At 44.2% G+C, this 10,000-nt stretch overlaps 11 non-coding genes across 11 annotated transcripts; all 11 read left to right on the forward strand.

Annotated features, from left to right (window-relative positions):
• The first annotated feature begins 1,500 nt into the window (after positions 1 to 1,500).
• On the forward strand, positions 1,501 to 1,619 carry LOC130399306 (5S ribosomal RNA). The gene has a single exon (XR_008901823.1). It is a non-coding gene; the product is annotated as a 5S ribosomal RNA (ribosomal RNA).
• Positions 1,620 to 3,796: 2,177 nt separating this feature from the next.
• Positions 3,797 to 3,915, forward strand: LOC130399307 (5S ribosomal RNA). Its single transcript, XR_008901824.1, has one exon. It is a non-coding gene; the product is annotated as a 5S ribosomal RNA (ribosomal RNA).
• A 529-nt stretch (positions 3,916 to 4,444) lies between these two features.
• LOC130399308 (5S ribosomal RNA) lies at positions 4,445 to 4,563 on the forward strand. The gene has a single exon (XR_008901825.1). It is a non-coding gene; the product is annotated as a 5S ribosomal RNA (ribosomal RNA).
• A 529-nt stretch (positions 4,564 to 5,092) lies between these two features.
• On the forward strand, positions 5,093 to 5,211 carry LOC130399309 (5S ribosomal RNA). The gene has a single exon (XR_008901826.1). It is a non-coding gene; the product is annotated as a 5S ribosomal RNA (ribosomal RNA).
• A 529-nt stretch (positions 5,212 to 5,740) lies between these two features.
• Positions 5,741 to 5,859, forward strand: LOC130399310 (5S ribosomal RNA). Its single transcript, XR_008901827.1, has one exon. It is a non-coding gene; the product is annotated as a 5S ribosomal RNA (ribosomal RNA).
• A 529-nt stretch (positions 5,860 to 6,388) lies between these two features.
• On the forward strand, positions 6,389 to 6,507 carry LOC130399311 (5S ribosomal RNA). The gene has a single exon (XR_008901828.1). It is a non-coding gene; the product is annotated as a 5S ribosomal RNA (ribosomal RNA).
• Positions 6,508 to 7,036: 529 nt separating this feature from the next.
• Positions 7,037 to 7,155, forward strand: LOC130399312 (5S ribosomal RNA). The gene has a single exon (XR_008901829.1). It is a non-coding gene; the product is annotated as a 5S ribosomal RNA (ribosomal RNA).
• Positions 7,156 to 7,684: 529 nt separating this feature from the next.
• On the forward strand, positions 7,685 to 7,803 carry LOC130399618 (5S ribosomal RNA). The gene has a single exon (XR_008902123.1). It is a non-coding gene; the product is annotated as a 5S ribosomal RNA (ribosomal RNA).
• Positions 7,804 to 8,332: 529 nt separating this feature from the next.
• On the forward strand, positions 8,333 to 8,451 carry LOC130399313 (5S ribosomal RNA). The gene has a single exon (XR_008901830.1). It is a non-coding gene; the product is annotated as a 5S ribosomal RNA (ribosomal RNA).
• A 529-nt stretch (positions 8,452 to 8,980) lies between these two features.
• Positions 8,981 to 9,099, forward strand: LOC130399314 (5S ribosomal RNA). Its single transcript, XR_008901831.1, has one exon. It is a non-coding gene; the product is annotated as a 5S ribosomal RNA (ribosomal RNA).
• Positions 9,100 to 9,628: 529 nt separating this feature from the next.
• On the forward strand, positions 9,629 to 9,747 carry LOC130399316 (5S ribosomal RNA). The gene has a single exon (XR_008901832.1). It is a non-coding gene; the product is annotated as a 5S ribosomal RNA (ribosomal RNA).
• The last annotated feature ends 253 nt before the right edge of the window (positions 9,748 to 10,000 follow it).

A 10,000-nucleotide genomic window follows, 5' to 3' on the forward strand; every position in this document is an offset into this window, starting at 1 on the left:
TAAGCATTCTTAAAGATCCTACCACATAACCCCTTTCTTCTAAAACAATATGTACTCCGATTGCTTCCAAGCGGTCAGAGGATCAAGTATAAAAATGAAGTATAAAAAACATACAAACTGGTAAGCTTTTCCCACCATCGTATTGGTATAAATTTAAATAAGCCATTTTTTTAAGCCAATCGTGAAAAGGCCGACAGTCGGCAGACTGGATCTGGCCCTCAAATTGTCTTGACCCCGGTGGAGGAGCTGTTAATAAACATAAATTCAGGGCGCCCTGGCATGGAGGGGGTACCTATACCTACCACCTCAGAGAGTCATGGGCCATACCCCACACTGGTTGAATGTAGGTTTTTGTGTTTTCTTGTATTTTAGATTTTTTTTGCCTTCGAAGTAACACATGCAAACCGTGTGCTTGCCACAGCGCATACTATTCCAAATGTTTATTTTTTGACAACTGGGTAGAAAACCTAAAAGTGACAATTCATCAACTTCACAGATCAAGATGGATCAGTGCTTGTAATGAAGCCGCCGGCTACGATCGAACATTCTCCAGTGGATGCAAGTCCGTTAGGACTATTTTATACTTTATGTTGTAAATGCCTCTCGGCATAGTACTAAGACAATATTGCTCTTTGTATGATAGGAGGCCGATACAAATCTTGGATGGGTCATCTGAAACGACTGTGATGTGCTCAGCATCTCCAGCATTATAGCCTAGATAAAACTACCATTTGAAAAAAACGGAGGGCTACGCAAATAGTCTGGAGTGAACTGAGGCCAGGTCCTCGATTGGTAGTGTTGGCTATGTAAGGCTATTTAAATATATTAAAGATTTGCGCGAGAATCTATATCTCTCCACTCCAGCAAAAAGTCATCCAATATGCCAAGATGTCGAGCCGTGGTCTTATCAATCGCTCCCGGTGGATTGCACGTATAATTTGCGCTCTGATATATCAGCAGTTCTCTCATCAAAAGGGCATGCCATTGTGAACACATGAAATCTGCGGTGAACGCCGGTTGAAATACCCAAAACCGGGTTATGTTTCAAACTTAACCTGCGCAAAACCTGGTCCGACCAGGTTTGATTCAGAGCATATGTTGCTATAGCAACTAACATACCGTGATCCTTTTGGAACGGAAAACCTAGGGTTACAGCAAACCCTGGGTTAACTTACCCGGTTATGTGATAAAACCGGCTTTGTGGAACACCCCACAGATCATGGGAGGACGTCAAAAAATCACCACCCATTCTCTGACACTTTAACCGTTAACCTTGGTTCAAACATTTAACATCACACGCACACGCAGTGTATTTCAGATAATTAATGAATTCAGATGTCACAATGATCGTTTACATGGATAAGGAGTCCTACTGAATCAATTCCTGCCGTTTATATCTAACTAATGATTGTTTTTGTAAGAGTGTAACGTCGAGCCTCAGCAGCTTTCTCACTCCTTATGTGCTACTGTATAAAACCTGGTTTTGCGCCTGCACTAATTGCTTACGGCCATACCACCCTGAACACGCCCGATCTCGTCTGATCTCGGAAGCTAAGCAGGGTCGGGCCTGGTTAGTACTTGGATGGGAGACCGCCTGGGAATACCAGGTGCTGTAAGCTTTTTCTTTTTCAACTCGAGCTCATTGACTCCGTGGCCTACCGTGGCGTACCGTGACCTGATGTTTACTGCCAACCGCTTTGGAGGATTTAAGCAACATACAAAAACTGACAACGTCTCTCAAAACTATTTTTGTGAAACATGAGGACAGTATAGTGATACTGCCAGCAGGGAGCACCAGAGAGCTGAACCGACAGTTGTACATTTCTTAAACTTTCACCAACACAAACACGCACGCTCACTTCAGAGGGGTGTTCCACGAACGGAGGTTTAACAAACACGGAGTTAACGCTGAACCCTAGGTTGATTGACCCTGTGCCGACCAACCCAGAGTTTTCGGTTCCACAGCAGCGGTTATGCATTAGTTCAATCAACTCGGGGTTGGTTAACACAGGGTTGTGCGCGTCCACGCCAAACTTAAAAAGACGTGATGTATGGATCATGGAAACCCTGATCGATAGGCGAAACGGGCCGCTTATTTCAATGAAATGGAACTCCAGGTTCTCCTGGAGAGCTATGACGAGGAGAAGGACATTATCACAAGAAAAGGGAACGCTAAAACCTCTGGAACCCGGAGAACCAAAGCCTGGCAGCGGATCGCTGACCGCGTAAATGCGTTAGTTACACGTCAAAAGCACGATCCTTAATATTTGAGCCATGAATATATAAATATCCCAGTTAAGCATTCTTAAAGATCCTACCACATAACCCCTTTCTTCTAAAACAATATGTACTCCGATTGCTTCCAAGCGGTCAGAGGATCAAGTATAAAAATGAAGTATAAAAAACATACAAACTGGTAAGCTTTTCCCACCATCGTATTGGTATAAATTTAAATAAGCCATTTTTTTAAGCCAATCGTGAAAAGGCCGACAGTCGGCAGACTGGATCTGGCCCTCAAATTGTCTTGACCCCGGTGGAGGAGCTGTTAATAAACATAAATTCAGGGCGCCCTGGCATGGAGGGGGTACCTATACCTACCACCTCAGAGAGTCATGGGCCATACCCCACACTGGTTGAATGTAGGTTTTTGTGTTTTCTTGTATTTTAGATTTTTTTTGCCTTCGAAGTAACACATGCAAACCGTGTGCTTGCCACAGCGCATACTATTCCAAATGTTTATTTTTTGACAACTGGGTAGAAAACCTAAAAGTGACAATTCATCAACTTCACAGATCAAGATGGATCAGTGCTTGTAATGAAGCCGCCGGCTACGATCGAACATTCTCCAGTGGATGCAAGTCCGTTAGGACTATTTTATACTTTATGTTGTAAATGCCTCTCGGCATAGTACTAAGACAATATTGCTCTTTGTATGATAGGAGGCCGATACAAATCTTGGATGGGTCATCTGAAACGACTGTGATGTGCTCAGCATCTCCAGCATTATAGCCTAGATAAAACTACCATTTGAAAAAAACGGAGGGCTACGCAAATAGTCTGGAGTGAACTGAGGCCAGGTCCTCGATTGGTAGTGTTGGCTATGTAAGGCTATTTAAATATATTAAAGATTTGCGCGAGAATCTATATCTCTCCACTCCAGCAAAAAGTCATCCAATATGCCAAGATGTCGAGCCGTGGTCTTATCAATCGCTCCCGGTGGATTGCACGTATAATTTGCGCTCTGATATATCAGCAGTTCTCTCATCAAAAGGGCATGCCATTGTGAACACATGAAATCTGCGGTGAACGCCGGTTGAAATACCCAAAACCGGGTTATGTTTCAAACTTAACCTGCGCAAAACCTGGTCCGACCAGGTTTGATTCAGAGCATATGTTGCTATAGCAACTAACATACCGTGATCCTTTTGGAACGGAAAACCTAGGGTTACAGCAAACCCTGGGTTAACTTACCCGGTTATGTGATAAAACCGGCTTTGTGGAACACCCCACAGATCATGGGAGGACGTCAAAAAATCACCACCCATTCTCTGACACTTTAACCGTTAACCTTGGTTCAAACATTTAACATCACACGCACACGCAGTGTATTTCAGATAATTAATGAATTCAGATGTCACAATGATCGTTTACATGGATAAGGAGTCCTACTGAATCAATTACTGCCGTTTATATCTAACTAATGATTGTTTTTGTAAAAGTGTAACGTCGAGCCTCAGCAGCTTTCTCACTCCTTATGTGCTACTGTATAAAACCTGGTTTTGCGCCTGCACTAATTGCTTACGGCCATACCACCCTGAACACGCCCGATCTCGTCTGATCTCGGAAGCTAAGCAGGGTCGGGCCTGGTTAGTACTTGGATGGGAGACCGCCTGGGAATACCAGGTGCTGTAAGCTTTTTCTTTTTCAACTCGAGCTCATTGACTCCGTGGCCTACCGTGGCGTACCGTGACCTGATGTTTACTGCCAACCGCTTTGGAGGATTTAAGCAACATACAAAAACTGACAACGTCTCTCAAAACTATTTTTGTGAAACATGAGGACAGTATAGTGATACTGCCAGCAGGGAGCACCAGAGAGCTGAACCGACAGTTGTACATTTCTTAAACTTTCACCAACACAAACACGCACGCTCACTTCAGATCATGGGAGGACGTCAAAAAATCACCACCCATTCTCTGACACTTTAACCGTTAACCTTGGTTCAAACATTTAACATCACACGCACACGCAGTGTATTTCAGATAATTAATGAATTCAGATGTCACAATGATCGTTTACATGGATAAGGAGTCCTACTGAATCAATTACTGCCGTTTATATCTAACTAATGATTGTTTTTGTAAGAGTGTAACGTCGAGCCTCAGCAGCTTTCTCACTCCTTATGTGCTACTGTATAAAACCTGGTTTTGCGCCTGCACTAATTGCTTACGGCCATACCACCCTGAACACGCCCGATCTCGTCTGATCTCGGAAGCTAAGCAGGGTCGGGCCTGGTTAGTACTTGGATGGGAGACCGCCTGGGAATACCAGGTGCTGTAAGCTTTTTCTTTTTCAACTCGAGCTCATTGCCTCCGTGGCCTACCGTGGCGTACCGTGACCTGATGTTTACTGCCAACCGCTTTGGAGGATTTAAGCAACATACAAAAACTGACAACGTCTCTCAAAACTATTTTTGTGAAACATGAGGACAGTATAGTGATACTGCCAGCAGGGAGCACCAGAGAGCTGAACCGACAGTTGTACATTTCTTAAACTTTCACCAACACAAACACGCACGCTCACTTCAGATCATGGGAGGACGTCAAAAAATCACCACCCATTCTCTGACACTTTAACCGTTAACCTTGGTTCAAACATTTAACATCACACGCACACGCAGTGTATTTCAGATAATTAATGAATTCAGATGTCACAATGATCGTTTACATGGATAAGGAGTCCTACTGAATCAATTACTGCCGTTTATATCTAACTAATGATTGTTTTTGTAAGAGTGTAACGTCGAGCCTCAGCAGCTTTCTCACTCCTTATGTGCTACTGTATAAAACCTGGTTTTGCGCCTGCACTAATTGCTTACGGCCATACCACCCTGAACACGCCCGATCTCGTCTGATCTCGGAAGCTAAGCAGGGTCGGGCCTGGTTAGTACTTGGATGGGAGACCGCCTGGGAATACCAGGTGCTGTAAGCTTTTTCTTTTTCAACTCGAGCTCATTGACTCCGTGGCCTACCGTGGCGTACCGTGACCTGATGTTTACTGCCAACCGCTTTGGAGGATTTAAGCAACATACAAAAACTGACAACGTCTCTCAAAACTATTTTTGTGAAACATGAGGACAGTATAGTGATACTGCCAGCAGGGAGCACCAGAGAGCTGAACCGACAGTTGTACATTTCTTAAACTTTCACCAACACAAACACGCACGCTCACTTCAGATCATGGGAGGACGTCAAAAAATCACCACCCATTCTCTGACACTTTAACCGTTAACCTTGGTTCAAACATTTAACATCACACGCACACGCAGTGTATTTCAGATAATTAATGAATTCAGATGTCACAATGATCGTTTACATGGATAAGGAGTCCTACTGAATCAATTACTGCCGTTTATATCTAACTAATGATTGTTTTTGTAAAAGTGTAACGTCGAGCCTCAGCAGCTTTCTCACTCCTTATGTGCTACTGTATAAAACCTGGTTTTGCGCCTGCACTAATTGCTTACGGCCATACCACCCTGAACACGCCCGATCTCGTCTGATCTCGGAAGCTAAGCAGGGTCGGGCCTGGTTAGTACTTGGATGGGAGACCGCCTGGGAATACCAGGTGCTGTAAGCTTTTTCTTTTTCAACTCGAGCTCATTGACTCCGTGGCCTACCGTGGCGTACCGTGACCTGATGTTTACTGCCAACCGCTTTGGAGGATTTAAGCAACATACAAAAACTGACAACGTCTCTCAAAACTATTTTTGTGAAACATGAGGACAGTATAGTGATACTGCCAGCAGGGAGCACCAGAGAGCTGAACCGACAGTTGTACATTTCTTAAACTTTCACCAACACAAACACGCACGCTCACTTCAGATCATGGGAGGACGTCAAAAAATCACCACCCATTCTCTGACACTTTAACCGTTAACCTTGGTTCAAACATTTAACATCACACGCACACGCAGTGTATTTCAGATAATTAATGAATTCAGATGTCACAATGATCGTTTACATGGATAAGGAGTCCTACTGAATCAATTACTGCCGTTTATATCTAACTAATGATTGTTTTTGTAAAAGTGTAACGTCGAGCCTCAGCAGCTTTCTCACTCCTTATGTGCTACTGTATAAAACCTGGTTTTGCGCCTGCACTAATTGCTTACGGCCATACCACCCTGAACACGCCCGATCTCGTCTGATCTCGGAAGCTAAGCAGGGTCGGGCCTGGTTAGTACTTGGATGGGAGACCGCCTGGGAATACCAGGTGCTGTAAGCTTTTTCTTTTTCAACTCGAGCTCATTGACTCCGTGGCCTACCGTGGCGTACCGTGACCTGATGTTTACTGCCAACCGCTTTGGAGGATTTAAGCAACATACAAAAACTGACAACGTCTCTCAAAACTATTTTTGTGAAACATGAGGACAGTATAGTGATACTGCCAGCAGGGAGCACCAGAGAGCTGAACCGACAGTTGTACATTTCTTAAACTTTCACCAACACAAACACGCACGCTCACTTCAGATCATGGGAGGACGTCAAAAAATCACCACCCATTCTCTGACACTTTAACCGTTAACCTTGGTTCAAACATTTAACATCACACGCACACGCAGTGTATTTCAGATAATTAATGAATTCAGATGTCACAATGATCGTTTACATGGATAAGGAGTCCTACTGAATCAATTACTGCCGTTTATATCTAACTAATGATTGTTTTTGTAAAAGTGTAACGTCGAGCCTCAGCAGCTTTCTCACTCCTTATGTGCTACTGTATAAAACCTGGTTTTGCGCCTGCACTAATTGCTTACGGCCATACCACCCTGAACACGCCCGATCTCGTCTGATCTCGGAAGCTAAGCAGGGTCGGGCCTGGTTAGTACTTGGATGGGAGACCGCCTGGGAATACCAGGTGCTGTAAGCTTTTTCTTTTTCAACTCGAGCTCATTGACTCCGTGGCCTACCGTGGCGTACCGTGACCTGATGTTTACTGCCAACCGCTTTGGAGGATTTAAGCAACATACAAAAACTGACAACGTCTCTCAAAACTATTTTTGTGAAACATGAGGACAGTATAGTGATACTGCCAGCAGGGAGCACCAGAGAGCTGAACCGACAGTTGTACATTTCTTAAACTTTCACCAACACAAACACGCACGCTCACTTCAGATCATGGGAGGACGTCAAAAAATCACCACCCATTCTCTGACACTTTAACCGTTAACCTTGGTTCAAACATTTAACATCACACGCACACGCAGTGTATTTCAGATAATTAATGAATTCAGATGTCACAATGATCGTTTACATGGATAAGGAGTCCTACTGAATCAATTACTGCCGTTTATATCTAACTAATGATTGTTTTTGTAAAAGTGTAACGTCGAGCCTCAGCAGCTTTCTCACTCCTTATGTGCTACTGTATAAAACCTGGTTTTGCGCCTGCACTAATTGCTTACGGCCATACCACCCTGAACACGCCCGATCTCGTCTGATCTCGGAAGCTAAGCAGGGTCGGGCCTGGTTAGTACTTGGATGGGAGACCGCCTGGGAATACCAGGTGCTGTAAGCATTTTCTTTTTCAACTCGAGCTCATTGACTCCGTGGCCTACCGTGGCGTACCGTGACCTGATGTTTACTGCCAACCGCTTTGGAGGATTTAAGCAACATACAAAAACTGACAACGTCTCTCAAAACTATTTTTGTGAAACATGAGGACAGTATAGTGATACTGCCAGCAGGGAGCACCAGAGAGCTGAACCGACAGTTGTACATTTCTTAAACTTTCACCAACACAAACACGCACGCTCACTTCAGATCATGGGAGGACGTCAAAAAATCACCACCCATTCTCTGACACTTTAACCGTTAACCTTGGTTCAAACATTTAACATCACACGCACACGCAGTGTATTTCAGATAATTAATGAATTCAGATGTCACAATGATCGTTTACATGGATAAGGAGTCCTACTGAATCAATTACTGCCGTTTATATCTAACTAATGATTGTTTTTGTAAGAGTGTAACGTCGAGCCTCAGCAGCTTTCTCACTCCTTATGTGCTACTGTATAAAACCTGGTTTTGCGCCTGCACTAATTGCTTACGGCCATACCACCCTGAACACGCCCGATCTCGTCTGATCTCGGAAGCTAAGCAGGGTCGGGCCTGGTTAGTACTTGGATGGGAGACCGCCTGGGAATACCAGGTGCTGTAAGCTTTTTCTTTTTCAACTCGAGCTCATTGACTCCGTGGCCTACCGTGGCGTACCGTGACCTGATGTTTACTGCCAACCGCTTTGGAGGATTTAAGCAACATACAAAAACTGACAACGTCTCTCAAAACTATTTTTGTGAAACATGAGGACAGTATAGTGATACTGCCAGCAGGGAGCACCAGAGAGCTGAACCGACAGTTGTACATTTCTTAAACTTTCACCAACACAAACACGCACGCTCACTTCAGATCATGGGAGGACGTCAAAAAATCACCACCCATTCTCTGACACTTTAACCGTTAACCTTGGTTCAAACATTTAACATCACACGCACACGCAGTGTATTTCAGATAATTAATGAATTCAGATGTCACAATGATCGTTTACATGGATAAGGAGTCCTACTGAATCAATTACTGCCGTTTATATCTAACTAATGATTGTTTTTGTAAAAGTGTAACGTCGAGCCTCAGCAGCTTTCTCACTCCTTATGTGCTACTGTATAAAACCTGGTTTTGCGCCTGCACTAATTGCTTACGGCCATACCACCCTGAACACGCCCGATCTCGTCTGATCTCGGAAGCTAAGCAGGGTCGGGCCTGGTTAGTACTTGGATGGGAGACCGCCTGGGAATACCAGGTGCTGTAAGCTTTTTCTTTTTCAACTCGAGCTCATTGACTCCGTGGCCTACCGTGGCGTACCGTGACCTGATGTTTACTGCCAACCGCTTTGGAGGATTTAAGCAACATACAAAAACTGACAACGTCTCTCAAAACTATTTTTGTGAAACATGAGGACAGTATAGTGATACTGCCAGCAGGGAGCACCAGAGAGCTGAACCGACAGTTGTACATTTCTTAAACTTTCACCAACACAAACACGCACGCTCACTTCAGATCATGGGAGGACGTCAAAAAATCACCACCCATTCTCTGACACTTTAACCGTTAACCTTGGTTCAAACATTTAACATCACACGCACACGCAGTGTATTTCAGATAATTAATGAATTCAGATGTCACAATGATCGTTTACATGGATAAGGAGTCCTACTGAATCAATTACTGCCGTTTATATCTAACTAATGATTGTTTTTGTAAAAGTGTAACGTCGAGCCTCAGCAGCTTTCTCACTCCTTATGTGCTACTGTATAAAACCTGGTTTTGCGCCTGCACTAATTGCTTACGGCCATACCACCCTGAACACGCCCGATCTCGTCTGATCTCGGAAGCTAAGCAGGGTCGGGCCTGGTTAGTACTTGGATGGGAGACCGCCTGGGAATACCAGGTGCTGTAAGCTTTTTCTTTTTCAACTCGAGCTCATTGACTCCGTGGCCTACCGTGGCGTACCGTGACCTGATGTTTACTGCCAACCGCTTTGGAGGATTTAAGCAACATACAAAAACTGACAACGTCTCTCAAAACTATTTTTGTGAAACATGAGGACAGTATAGTGATACTGCCAGCAGGGAGCACCAGAGAGCTGAACCGACAGTTGTACATTTCTTAAACTTTCACCAACACAAACACGCACGCTCACTTCAGATCATGGG

The sequence above is a fragment of the Gadus chalcogrammus genome, chromosome 12, assembly GCF_026213295.1.
Source record: "Gadus chalcogrammus isolate NIFS_2021 chromosome 12, NIFS_Gcha_1.0, whole genome shotgun sequence".
NCBI lineage: Eukaryota > Metazoa > Chordata > Actinopteri > Gadiformes > Gadidae > Gadus > Gadus chalcogrammus.